This window comes from Psammomys obesus, unplaced genomic scaffold (genome assembly GCF_907164565.1).
Source record: "Psammomys obesus unplaced genomic scaffold, mPsaObe1.curated_primary_1811, whole genome shotgun sequence".
NCBI classification, from domain to species: Eukaryota; Metazoa; Chordata; class Mammalia; order Rodentia; family Muridae; genus Psammomys; species Psammomys obesus.
In genome coordinates this window covers 48433615-48447302 of record NW_026587216.1, presented here as the reverse complement: position 1 = coordinate 48447302, position 13688 = coordinate 48433615, and the positions used below count along the sequence as shown (strand labels likewise).

The 13688-nt window shown below is 39.4% G+C and overlaps 1 protein-coding gene across 1 annotated transcript in view; it reads left to right on the top strand.

The window, feature by feature from the left end:
* Nkain3 (sodium/potassium transporting ATPase interacting 3) overlaps positions 1-13688 on the top strand; it is a 581394-nt gene that overhangs the window by 508210 nt on the left and 59496 nt on the right. The gene's annotated exons all lie outside the window — the stretch shown is intronic.

The window sequence follows — 13688 nt, the reverse complement described above, 5'->3', positions numbered from 1 at the left end:
GACTGTTCCTAAGTATGGTGGAAGAAAAAAAATCCCCAAACTAAGGAAAAAATATACTCATAAAGATGTAATGAGCACACAGAATCAGAACTAGAAAAGACCATAGAAGAAACACTTAGTTTAGAGAGTTCAGGGTAGAGTTGCATATTGTTTCATCCAGGACTAAGGAATGCAAGGAGAATCTGGTAACCAACATCTGCTTTGATATGTTAACGGACACCACAGTTAGTCAAGACTGACCATTTGTCCAAGATTTGAGACTTAACACTCACCAATGTTTGTAATTCAAAGGTTTGTTCCTTTGATGGTACCCCATATTTCCTGATGTTTGTCCCCTTTACTTTTTAATTTTTTCAAGGTCTTTCCTTATTTCATCTAGACTGACAACTTAATCTTCAAGTATTGGTATTCCATCTTCTGCTTGATTCATTCTAATTGTAAGGTTTTTCTGTGCACGTTCTAATTGGGATACTGAGTTTTAAATTCTGTCTCATTTCAGCTTGTATTTTCCTTATAATTGAACTCATTTTTAAAATCCTGAATTATCTTTGTCATTTTATTCAGCCATCTATTTGTATTTTCTTGGACATCACTCAACTATTTGTTTTTAAAATCCTCTTGCAGTTCAATGAAGTGTTTGTATCAGATTTAAATGTCTTAAATTCTTTAATGAAATTAAATTCTTTTAAATTCTGAGCCCTCCTGTTAATCTAAGTACTTCTCATAAAAGAATACTTTTATAGGACTACTAGATCTGATGGGAGATATGCTGTCTTTGTCATTCATGCTATTTTGGTTTTGGCCATTTGACCTTGACGTGGGGACTTCTTTCTTTTGTTGTACGTCTGATGTAATAATGTCTTCCTTGGACTGGGCCAGTGGAAGAGATACGTGACCTAAGGTAGGCCACGCTAAGCTGGCGATGTGGTGTTTAATTAAAACAGGGAAAGATGGCTCCAAAACTACAGGACTGTAGTTAGACCTGTGGGAGCCAAGATGGCAGCACCCAGTTGATAGCTAAAGCATGCATATATGTAACACATACTATTGTACTTCATCTTTAAAAGGATCGATCATTTGCTTATGCAATGCCCCAAATAAAGTGTATCAGATCATGAGCTCTTCAAAGTGTTCTGAAATTTGATGAAAAAACTGTAACCCTCGGTATATTGGGATGTGGCTTTTAACACATGTGGTAGATGCCAACCTAAAGGGATTTCGGCTCCTTTTGCCTCACCATTAACTCAAACACTTTGTTTTGTTTTGTTTTGTTTTGTTTTGTTTTGTTTTGTTTTGTTTTGGCATTCTCAGCTGCACCTGCCTAGATCTACCCACCATGAAATCACAGAATGAGCCTCAGTCATGCTCATACCCTACAGGCAGTTCATGGGCACCTGCTAGACAAGGATTCCTTAAACTTTTTCTATTCTCCACAGAATTTTGGCCAAGAAATGTTTATATGAGCACTAGTATCTAAGTATATATAACAGGTATAAAAAGCAAACATTTACTGATAATAAATACATAAATTTGTTTTAAAAATAAATTGGTATATATAAATTTAGCACTGGATAAATATGAAAGCAAATTTGCATTCCAATGAGATGGCTGTGCTTATTTCTACATAAAGATCTAAATCTTGTCTAAATATTAGAGACTGTAGGATGTATTTCAGAACTGATGAATATTTTAATTTCATAATCATCAATTCTGAGATTACTATTTCACATAAATACAAAGTATAAAGTGACTGAAGTATATTGACTTCAGAAAATTTTGAGAATTCTGTTCTGATCCCAAGCAAAAAAGTGGGAATGTAAACTTATGCAACCACTTTGGATATCAATCTGGTGCTTTCTCAGACAAGTAGGAATAGTGCTTCCTCAAGATCCAGCTATACTACTGCTAGGCATATATCCAAAAGACACTCAAGTATACAACAAGGACATTAGCTCAACCATGTTTGTGGCAGCTTTATTTATGATAGCCAGAAGCTGGAAACCGCCCAGATGCCCCTCAGTTGAGGAATGGATACAGAAATTGTGGTACATCTACACAATGGAATATTACTCAGCAGTAAAACAACAAGGAAATCATGAAATTTGCAGGCAAATGGTGGGAACTGGAAAAGATCATCCTGAGTGAGCTATCCCAGAAGCAGAAAGATGCACAGGGTATATACTCACTTATAAATGGATATTAGGCATATAATACAGGATAAACATACTAAAATCTGTACACCTAAGGAAGCTAATCAGGAAGGAGGACTCTAGCTAAGATGCTCAATCCCCATTCAGAAAGGCAAAGAGGATGGACATCTTAGGAGGGAGAAAACAGGACAGGAGCCCACCACAGAGGGCCTCTGAAAGGCTCTACCCTGCAGGGTATCAAGGCAGATGCTGAGACTCATAGCCAAAGTTTGAGCAGAGTGCAGCAAAAAAAATCTATTTAATAATTTATTATTATTATCATTATTATTATGAAACTCAGTTCACCAACTCAAGCAATAATTTTCAAAATCAAATGTTCTAGAACTATAAATTAAACATTCTTATTTGATACTTCCCCACTTAGAATGAAAGCAAGAAAATCTTTGAATTATTTATTTTCACAATTAAACAATTATGTTTCTATAAGAACAAAAAATTTGGTATGTACAGAATTGTGTACAACTTACAAAACACAAAGGCCTGGAATCAGAGCTGCAGTGCTTCCAGCTGTGTTTGTTGACGTTACATGTCATGACGATGTCAAAGAAAACATGCAGTGTGTTTCTGCACAAGGCTGCAGTGGAGTCCTGTGACATGCTGTGGACGCACATGCTGGTTGACGCACCTCAGACTGATTATGCGTTATGGGCTAATTGTTAGAGTTCTTCAACTGTATCTTCAGCGCCTGGGGCTCTCTCCTCCATCTCTTGTATCCAGTTGGCAATGCTTACCTCTGTGGATCCCGATCGCTTCGCTGCTTCTCCATCTCCAGGGTTTTCTCAGTGTGTTTTCCCATAATTTAAGAAGTTATGTGTTAGACCAGAACCAGAACAGCCTGATACAGTATTCCAATATTTGTCATTTTCAAGTACTTTGAGAATTCACTATATTTTCTAAATGAACTCAGTTCAGTAAGCACCTTGTAAGAGAAAGCATGTTCATTCCTTCCAGGCAGTGTAATTACAATGCTATTTTGCATTTTATTATATTAGGATATTAACACATTCATTATGAAAAAAACAGTACTGTTTTGACTCAGAGTTTGGTAATTAGTTAATGTTAGATTGCTAGATATTATGTGTGATTTTAAGATCTCATCATGATGTGTTTGAATCATTAGCTATATTTTTATATTATAAAATAACTTAAATGAATGAACACACAAAGAAGAAAGGTTCACCTCAAGATGTATGATGGAGCTGGCATGGAAACTTTCCTCATTGATTCTCCAGTGTCACCCATGACATGAAGTGATGTTTTTGATATTCAGTGGTACATTTGTGGCCTCAGTATTTTTCTTTATCTTGAAGATTTGTTTTTTATTATATATAATTATATAATATATATATATATATATATATATTATGTGTGTGTGTGTGTGTGTATGTGCGTGTGTGTTTTGCTTCAAGTATTTAGTGCTATGGAAACCAGAAGAGGGCACCTTGTACTGGAGTTATAAGCAGTTGTAAGCCACCATATGGAGTCTGAACTGAACCCAATCCTCTGCAGGAGCAGCCAGTGCTCTTAACAACCACTGAGCCATCTCTCCAACCTCCCCCATTTTTGTCAGTATAAAGCTGTACTTGTCCTATCAACATATTCACATATAGTATGTAAGAAGGAAGAGTATGGCTGATTCATTAAAAGGATATACATTTCTGTTTTTAGATACTTATTTAACAATAACCACCATTTCTTCTTAAGATCTATTTATCTATGTTATTATTTGTGTACCTATTTTTTCATGCTCAGTCCTATGAGCTGGCAACTACTGTTATTTTCTTTGTGCAGCAGGGAACGGCCTGTTGAGCAAGCTGCCCAGGAATGCCCTCCTGCCCACCTATGTGTCTTTCTCTGTGACCTAGTAAGGCCACATTGCCAGGAGCAAGTGTTCAAAAAGTAGGCAACCGAGTTCATGACAGAGGCAGCCCTACTTGCTTTCTTGGGAACCCACATGAAGACTGAGCTGCCAATAGGCTACATCTGAGCAGGAGGTCTAGGTCCTCTCCATGCATGGTCCTCCACTGATGCATCAGTCTCTGCAGGACTCCTTGGGCTCAGATTTTTAGCTTTTTTGGTCCCCTTGTGGGGCTCCTGTTCCCCTTTGTTTTCATGTTACATTCTCATTTTCTCTCTGTCCTTTTCCTCCTCCTCTCTCTCTCTTTTTTTCTCTCTCCTATATTTATTTGTTTTGTTGCAAACTAGTATTTTCTTTTTTAATTAAATTTTTATTTTTTTATATTAGTTATATTTTATTTATTTGTATCCCAGCTGTAGCCCCCCTCATTCCCTCCCAATTCCACCCTCCCTCCCTCATCTCCTCCCTGCCTCTTTCTAAGTCCACTGATAGTCCTCCCCCCCCCTTCCATCTGACCCTAGCTTATCAGGTCTCTTCAGGACTGGCTGCAATGTCCTCCTCTGTGGCCTACCAAGGCTGCTCCTCCCTTGGGGGTGGAGGATCAAAGAGCCAGCCATTGAGTTCATGTCAGAGACAGTCCCTGTTCCCCTTACTAGGGTACCCACTTGGATATTGAGCTACCATGGGCTACATCCGAGCAGGGGTTCTACATTATATCCATACATGGTCCTTGGTTGGAGATACAGTCTCAGAAAAGACCCCTGTGCCCAGATATATTTGGTCCTTGTGGAGCTTCTGTCCTCTCCAGGTATTTTCTTTCTAGAATTGTTCTATGCACACTGTCACATCATGGAAAGTTTTTCTTTCCACATATGATAACACATTTAGTTTTGCTTTATGTATAAGAAGGCAGATCGTGCTACAGAGGGAAAACTATCTGGTCTCTTAACTATATTATGAATATAAAACTATTTTGTCACTAGCACAGATGCATATGCAAAGACAGTGGAGATTCTGGACACGTGGGCCCTCCATACCACATGTCTCTGGAGTTAAAGAAGAGGTAAAGACAAGTAAATTCAGAACTCTCGTGTTTTTAATTCAGAAGCCAGAATGCCTGCATATGTTAAATCACTATAGTGCCTATATTTGCATTCATTTTAACTGTGAAATATATGTACATATTGAGGAATACATACACAAAGAGATATAACACACAATGGCGTAGGAATAGGGACTTTAAAACATATCGGAAAATCATCAACTAAATTGTCAACTAAACAGACAGGAAGCCTTGTTCTCAGTCATTCTGAGAAGACTATAAGCATCTGACTAGAATGCAGTAAGAGGCTAGTGTGCCCAGAGTTTGAAAGATATTTTTAAAAGAAAAGGAAGTAGCACTCTTAGAAAAGGGAGCAGAAGCTGTGATTAGGAGAGCTACAGCAAGGTAACCCTATCCTAACAGTTAAGAATTCTCCTTGATGTCTCTTCTTTTAGACTGTTACATTTTTGTTTTGTTTTGTTTTGCTTTGCTTTGCTTTTTGAAGGATTTCCGGTGAGGGTAGGGTTATCACAGAGGTGCAAGTGGAAAAGGACTCAATTTTCTTTAGGGGGCTGGCCACTGGGAGATTGACCATGCTCCAGTAACAACAAAATTGGACTTGCTTGTTGTTTTTTTTTTTTTTTGGGGGGGGGGGTGCTGGGAGGGGCATACATGAAAGGACAGAAAGTTGAATGTGATCAGCAGGGTATACAAAGTGAAATAAGAAACAATAAAAATATTATTTAGAAAAAGAAGAAACAGATGCTCTCATTGGGATAAAAAGCCACATTATGAACCCTCTCTGGTGCAACGTAAGAACTCTAAAGTGTAAAGTGTAATCAAAGCAAAAATAATTGAGCCATCTCTCTCTGTCTCTCTCTCTCTCTGTCTCTCTCTCTCTCTCTCTCTCTCTCTCTCTCTAGGACTTGAATAGTGAAGGGAAATGGAACAGGAAGCAGTGAGTAACTCAAGCAAAAACAATTCACAACTGAAGTAGCAAGACCTTTTAGATAACACTGAGATTTTGTTGGCTTCACACACCCAAAGCGATGACAGTACTGTGCTGTAACTTTGATTCATGCCTTGTGCTAGGTCCAACCTGTTTCTTGGGGGTTGCTGTGACCTCACAATTATGTGTATGACCTCCATTATCATACACATAAATGCTATATTAAACAGTACTACTCATCTGCAGATTCTAAACAGCTTAGTGAGGGGAAATTCCCTGTACTCTTGTCATTTCCAAGCCCTAGTAAACTGAGTTTCTCAGTGTCAACCAGGAGGACAGTCACCAGATGCTGTGACTAAGCAGTAACATCATAGGTACTGTTTCCACATCCTGCCTTTATTTTTCAAGCTATATTTTCAGAGCTGGATGAAGATATTTTCTGAGCTACTTTCCAGACCTTTGCCACTGCTATTTAAAAGGAGGAGGAGATAGTGGTGGAGAAGGGAGAAGAAGAGGAGGAGAAGGGAAAAGGAGAGGAGGATGGCAAGGAGGACAGGGAGAAGGAGGACAAGGACAAGGATGAGGAGGTAGAGGAGAAGAATCAAGGTGGAAGCATTCCCACCTTTCTTCTCACTTCTGTTGTATTCTAACAGCAGAGCCAGGAGTTGCATATATTGGAAGCTTGGACAGTAAGAAAGTGGTGTGCTTTTGGTCTCCCATGCTCTGAAATGACCTCATCTAAAAATGCTGCTGGGAATAGATGCTAATTATAATGAAAGGACATTTGAAACTTTTTATAAAAGGGATCTGGGGTGAGATTTCAGGGGCAAAGGCAGATTCATTGTCTTATGGTACTATTTTTCAATTAACTGATTTAAAAGATTTAATTAAAAACTAAATAAGAGTCTTTTTAGGGAGCTGAATTATGACAACTAAATTTATTATTATTATTATTATTATTACTATCATTATTATTATTATTATTATTATTATTTACAATTCATTTACTTTGTATCCCAACAGTAGCCTCCTCCCTCATCTCCTTCTGGTCCCAGCCTCCCTCTCTTTTTCCTACCTCATAACCCTCTACCAGTCCACTGATAGGGAAGGTCCTCCTCCCCTACTATCTGACCCTAGCCCATCAAGCCTCATCATGACTGTCTGCATCCTCTTTCTCTGAAGCCTAGTAAGGCCACCTTGCCAGGAGGAGGTGATCAAAGACCAGTCAACTGAGTCTTTGCAAGGGACAGCCCCTGTTCCCCTTACTAGGAGGAGCCATAGGGAGACTGGGCTGCCCATGGATGTGCTAAATCTGAGCAGGGGGTCCAGGTCTTCTCCAGCATCAATCTGTGCAGGTCCCCCTGAGCCCACACTTTTTGGTTCTGTTGTTCTCCTGCTCTTCTGTTGCTCTGTGGAGCTCCTTCCACACTAAGTCTTTCTATCTCCCCCTTTTTCCATGAGATTCTCTGCACTCTCCCCAAAGTTTGGCTGTAAGTCTCAGCATCTGCTTTGATACCCTTCTGGATAGAATCTTTCAGGGACCCCTGTGGACACTCCTGTCCTGTTCCTTGTCTTCTCCTACTTCGAATGTCTATCCTCTTTGCCTTTCTGAATGAAGATTAAGCATCCTCCCAAGGGTCCTCCATTTTATTTAGCATCTTTAGGGCTATAGAATTTAGTATATTTATCCTATGTTATATGTCTAATGTCCACTTATAAGTGAGTATATACCATGTGTGTCTTTCTGACTCTGAGATACCTCACTCAGGATTATCTTTTCTAGTTCCCACCATTTGCCTGCAAATTTCATGATTTCCTTGTTTTTAACTGCTAAGTAGTATTCCTTTGTGTAAATATACCACAATTTCTGTGTCCTTTTTTCAGTTGAGGGAATCTGGGTTGTTTCCAGATTCTGGCTATTATGAATAAATCTGTTATGAACATGGCTGAGCAATGTTTTTGTTGTATGATTGAGCATCTTTTGGATATATGCATAGGAGTGATATAGCTGGATCTTGAGGAAACGCTATTCCTAATTTTCTTAAAAAGCCCCAGATTGATTTCCAAAGTAGTTGTACAAGTTTACATTCCCACCAGCAATGGAGGAGATTTCCCCTTTCTTCATACCCTCTCCAGCATGTGTTGTCACTTGAGTTTTTTATCTTATTCATTCTGATGGGTGTAAGGTGAAATCACAGGGTTGTTTTGATTTGCATCTCCCAGATGACTAAGGATGTTCAGCATTTCTTTAAGTCTTTCTCTGCCATTTGATATTCCTCTGTTTAGAATTCTGTTTAGCTCTGTACCCCAGTTTTTGAATTGGATTACTTAGTTTGTTGGTGTTTAACTTCTCAACTGAGGATTGGATACAGAAATTGTGGTACATTTACACAATGGAATACAGGTCAGCAATTAAAAGATGGAAGCAAATGGATGGAACTAGAAAAGATCATCCTGAGTGAGCTAACCCAGAACCAGAAAGACACACACACACACCCATATATATACATATATATATATATATGTATACATATATAGATACATTATATATAATATATATGGTATGGATACATATATATATATCATATATATGGATATTAGACATGTATTATAGGATAAACATACTAAAATCTATAGCCTTAAAGAACCTAAACAACAAGGAGGACCCTAGGGAAAATGCTAAATCCTCGTTCAGAAGGGCAAACGGGACAGATATTAGAAATAGAAGAAGATAGGCAACAGAACAGGAGCCTACCACAGAGGACCTCTGAAAGACTCTACCCAGCAGGATATTGAAGCAAATGCTGAGACTCATAGCCAAACTTCGGGGAAAGTGCAGGGAATCTTATGAAAGAAGGGGGTGGGGATAGAAAGAAGGACCTCACATGGATTGGACCTAAAACCCTTGCTCAGATGTAGCCCAGATGTAGACTGGGTCTCCAAGTGGGTTCTCTAGTAAGTGGAGCAGGGGCTGTCTCTGGCATGTCAGTGGTCAGCTCTTTGATCACCTGCTACTCCGGGGTGCAGCCTTGCCAGGCCACAGAGGAAGACTATGCAGCCAAACCTGGTGAGACCTGATAGGCTACAGTCAGATGGAAGGGGAGGAGTACCTCCTCTATCAGCGTACTAGGCAAGGGGGCATAAGGAGAGAAGGGAAAGGGAGATTGGGACTGGGAGGAGATGAGGAAGGGGCTAGAGCCAGGATACAAAGTGAAGAAATTGTAATGATAGATAGATAGATAGATAGATAGATAGATAGATAGATAGATAGATAGATAGAAAAAACTAACAAAGAAAAGCTATTTTTTAAATAAATTAAAAAACTGACACACAGACATATAAATAGATAAACAAAAAATAAATGCAAGAAAGCTTAATTTTCTGTGCAGGGGGTCCAGGTGATCTCTATGAATGGTCTTTGGTTGGACTATCAGTCTCAGAAAAGATCCCTATGCCCAGATATTTTGGTTCTGTTGTTCTCCTTGTGCAGTTCTAGACCCTTCCAGGTCTTTCTATCTCCCACTTCCTTCATAAGATTCGCTGCACTCTACCCAGAGTTTGGCTATGAGTCTCCCCATCTGCTTTGATACCCTGCTGGGTAGAGTCTTTCAGAGGCCCTCTGTTCTGTTCCCTGTTTTCTTCCTCTTCCGATGTCCATCCTGTTTGCCTTTCTGAGAAAGGATTGATCATCTTACCTAGGGGCCTCCTTCTTGCTTAGCTTCTTTAGGTGTACAGATTTTAGTATGTTTACCCTATATTATATGTCTAATATCTACTTATAAGTAAGTATATACCATGTGTGTCTTTCTGATTCTGGGATACCTCATTCAGGATTATATTTTCTTGTTCCTACCATTTGCCTGCAAATTTCATGATTTTCTTGTTTTTAATTGCTGAGTAGTATTCCATTATATAAATGTACTACAATTTCTCAATTGAGGGACATCTGGGTTGTTTCCAGATTCTGGCTATTATGAATAAAGCTGCTACAAACAAGGCTGAGCAAATGTCCTTGTTGTATACTTGAGCATCTTTTGGATATATGCCTAGGAGTGGTATAGCTGGATCTTGAGGTAGCACTATTCCTAATTGTCTGAGAAAGCACCAAAAGAGGTAGCCAGTAGTAGCTCAGTCTCCAAATGGGCTCCCTAAGTCAGAGCAGGAGCTGTCTCTGACTTGAACTCAGTAGCTTGCTCTTTGATCACCTCCCCCTGAGGAGGGAGCAGCCTGGTCAACAGGCCACAGAGGTAGACAATGCAGCCAGTCCTGATGAGACCTGATAGGCTAGGGTCAGATGGAAGGGGAGGAGGTCCTTCCCTATCAGTGGACTGGAGAAGGGACATGGGAGGAGATGAGGGAGGGAGAGAGGGAGGGATTGGGAGGGATGAGGGAGGGGGCTATAGCTGGGATACAAAATGACTATATTGTAATAAATAAAAAATATATTTAAAAAGAAAGCTTAATTTTCTTTGAAATAATGAGATCACGTAACCGTGAAGTAAACAGATCAAGTAGGGAACTTAGTGCAGTATACTGTGTTATAGCAAGCTTCTAGTTTCCCTCTGGTAGTTCAGACTGCTAAAGAGGTTTTGCTTTTGGTTTGGTTTGGTTTTGGTTGTTGTTGTTATTTGTTTTTAGTAATTGACTAAGCTGATTCCATGCTGGAGAATGTATTACTGTTTTAGTTTCATATTTCTTTCTGTAAAATAATTCTGCTTTCTATAAAATCCTCACGGGGGTTTTATTGTGACTTATCAAATAATTATTTCCTTATCAATTAATGTGCCCTCCTTTTATGAAAAATGAAAAACCTTTATTACACAATGCATATATTCACATGGTCTCTTCTTCCACATTTTACCAGAATCTAGAAAGGGATTTCATCCTGTTTCCCCTGTTTTATGTTGTTTGTTTTTTGATGAAAATATTTTTATACAATATATTCTGATAACAATTTTCTCTCCCCCAACTCCTGCCAGATTCTTTCACTTCTCCATCCATCGAACTTTTTGTCCTTTCTTTCTTTTCCTTTAAAAAGAAAATAGGCAAAAGAAGAACACAAGAAAAACACATACAAACACATTCACACACATGCATGCATGAACACACGCATGCACACAAAACACAAGATCACCTGTGTCCTGTGACAGTGGCACACACTCTCATCATAACAGAGTCCAGCTTGGACCACAGAGTGAGTTTCAGGACAGCTAGGGCTACACAGAGAAACCCTGTGTCAAAACAAAAACAAATGAACAACAACAACAAAAACCCAAAAGATCATAAACTACAATATGCAGATAAAAGATTACTAAGATAGAAAACGCCCAAACAAAGGAATAAGACAAAAAGTCTATAAAATTACCATTGCATTTCTTTATGTTGGCTCTCTACTGCTGGTTTTGGGGCCTACCCCTGGTTAATACACCCGGAGAGAGTAAATGGAGTAAAACATGTTTTTCCTATCAAATACTTCTTGGTTAGGGGTAGGAGCCCATGTCCACTTCCTCATCTCGGCAATGGGACCCCATCTGGCTTGAACCTATGCAGACCTGTATGTTCTGCTATAGAGTCCATGAGTCCATGTGTGTATCAGTTCTGTTATATTTGGAAGGCATCCTTCCTCTCTGGCTCTTACATCTTTCTGCCACTCTTCTGCATAGCTCCTTGAGATCTGAGGAGATGGATTTTATGACAAAATCCCATTTAGGAGTGAGTGTTCCAAAATTTCTAGCCTCTGCTCATTGTTCAGTTGTGGATCTCTGTTAGTTTTCCTCTACCAAAAGAAGAAGCTACTCTGGTGATGACTAAATGAGATACTTGTCTATCAGCATAGCAGAATGTCATTAGGAGTTATTTCATGTTGTGTTCCTTTAGCAAAACAATAGTATCTGGTTTTCTCCTAGGTCCATGGCCTATCTAATCTAAGGTTCATAGCTATGTGACATGTCAGGTCTGCATTCCCTCTCATGAACTTGGCCTTAAGTGCAATCATAGAGTGATTGGTTACTCTCATAACATGTATGCCACTATTGTGCCAGTATATCTTGCAAGTGGGAGACTGTTGATTGCAGGGTTTTTAGCTACCTGTGATAGCTTGCAGACCACCTTTCAGGACCATGAACACTAGTTAGTAGGGGTAAAGGATCTAATTAGGCAACAGCTGGACATTTCTGTATTCAATGAAATATGTCAATGTTGACTTCAGCAATAAAACCATACCATCAGTTTGTAGAAAGCAACCTTAGCAATAGTCTGAGAAGTTTGGAAGTTTCCATGGGGTCCCGTTAGCCAATGACTCAACTAGATGTAATGCACTTAGTTTCATGGTGTGGGTTTCAAGTTGGGCCAGTCATTGGTTGGCCCATCTCTCAATCTCTGCTCCACCTTTATCCCTGGACACCTTGTAAACAGGGAACATTCTAGGTTGAAGGTTTTATGGGTGGGTTGGTGTCATCTCCCTCCACTGCATTCCTGCCTGGTGGCCAACTCCTAACTGCCATACTCTTCTAGTGCAGTTTTCCCCTTGATGATTATGTACTGTCTGTCTTTCTTTATCTTTTCTGATAGTTTTAAAGTCTATTGTTTTTTCAAATATTAAGATGACTACAGCTGCTTACTTCTTGGGTTCATTTGCTTGTAAAAGCCTTTTCCTTTTCCATTCTTTAGCCCTGAGATGATGTCTCTCTTTGATGTTGAAGTGTGTTTCCTGGATGACTAAAATGGATCCTGCGCTCTTGTCCAATCTGCTAGTCTGTGTCTCTGAGGCGATTGAAAATGGAGGTTAACTGCTGCTGCTTCCCTGCTGCTGGGTTGTGGCGGTAATGGCAGGGACTTTCTAGGAAGCATCCAAGAAGGAGGTGATTTGCTCACGTTTCCATATTGTTACCCCTCATCTCCACTTAGGCACATGCTCTAAAACACAAAAGATTGTTCCCAAGGGAGGTCATCAGTGGGTTTTGATACCTGAAATTTCATTTAATGTCAAATCCATCCCTCAACAAATTGTAATTTTCTCCACAAGTAGAAGTCACCAGAGCTGCTTCTTTCTAAGGACTCCTTAAAGTCATTTCCCATATTGAGATAAATAAAATACGCTTGCCACCAGCTAGTAACTAGTAATTTTACTTACAATGTTTTTTTTATACAAACAGAAATTCTGCTACTACACTAGATTGTATTATTATTATTATTATTATTATTATTATTATTATTATTATTATTATTATTTTCACTTATGAAGGGGAAGCAGACACCATGAGGGAGAAACTTCTCCAAGGTCACATGTCTAATAAGCTGCAAAGCAGGACTGTGAGAAAGAATTATCTGTGCATCTGAGCAGCAAATTCAGATCCCTTTCCTTATGCACTCAGGAATTAAATTCACTCAGCGCTCTGACATTCACTTAAGCGTCTAGCCAGAGGACCTAAGGCAACAGAGGATGTATCCTTTTCACAGCCGCACTATTTACTGTCCACTTAAAACAAGCATGCCATCCTCCAGAAATGGGCCCAGAAGTACAGTCTGAGACCATTCAGCATGGCTCTAAATCAGGGAAGTGCATGCATGTGTGTGTGTATGTGAGAGAGAGAGAGAGAGAGAGAGAGAGAGAGAGAGAGAGAGAGAGAG